General features: G+C 43.3%; 1 protein-coding gene across 1 annotated transcript in view; it reads right to left on the reverse strand.

The window, feature by feature from the left end:
* GABRA6 (gamma-aminobutyric acid type A receptor alpha6 subunit) overlaps positions 1-637 on the reverse strand; it is a 15,750-nt gene that overhangs the window by 1,263 nt on the left and 13,850 nt on the right. The window lies entirely within an intron of this gene.

Below are 637 nucleotides of genomic sequence, written 5' to 3' on the forward strand. Positions count from 1 at the left end.
CCCAAAGTTCTATATTGAGAACTTCCTACTTCCCATTCAGAATGTTCTGCCTGGGCTCCCTCCACCTTAAGTCACCAAAAGTGAATCATTTACTAATGTCAGAATTATTGTATTCTTTTCTATCATCAGACTTCCCATTCCACCGAGGTCACATGATGATCAACTTTAGTCTTGAAAGGCATGTTTTAACACGTTAATTGACTGGAACAAAGCCTCGGGTCCAGATATGGCAGATGCTTTGTCATGGTTGCCTCAGTAGCAATAAATTTCCCTGGTCAATCTCAGTGCTTGTTTCATCCCAACATTTTATCATCTTTTCTCTAAAGTATGGGAGCTAGTTCAGAAACTCCGACTCTGTTTGATTTACACTCCTTTCATGCTGCTGGAGTCTAGGAGGCCTTCCTGTGATTTTTATCTTTTCTTGTCTACATCCTATAACAATGGCTCTACTTGGGGCCAGGTTTTCCTTGCTGGGCCTCTCTGACTTCAAATGCTTGCTGTACATTACCCCTGATCTTGTAAAATGGCCTTGTTTCCTCTCTGGAAGAAAAATTACCACTTTGCTGCCTGGCAGGGTACGTTACTCACATGGGCAAGCTCCTGCAGCTTCAGCCAGCAACGCTGTGGCAACAGGATA

The sequence above is a fragment of the Otolemur garnettii genome, unplaced genomic scaffold (assembly GCF_000181295.1).
Source record: "Otolemur garnettii isolate 467f Iridium unplaced genomic scaffold, OtoGar3 scaffold00003, whole genome shotgun sequence".
In the NCBI taxonomy this organism is placed as follows: domain Eukaryota; kingdom Metazoa; phylum Chordata; class Mammalia; order Primates; family Galagidae; genus Otolemur; species Otolemur garnettii.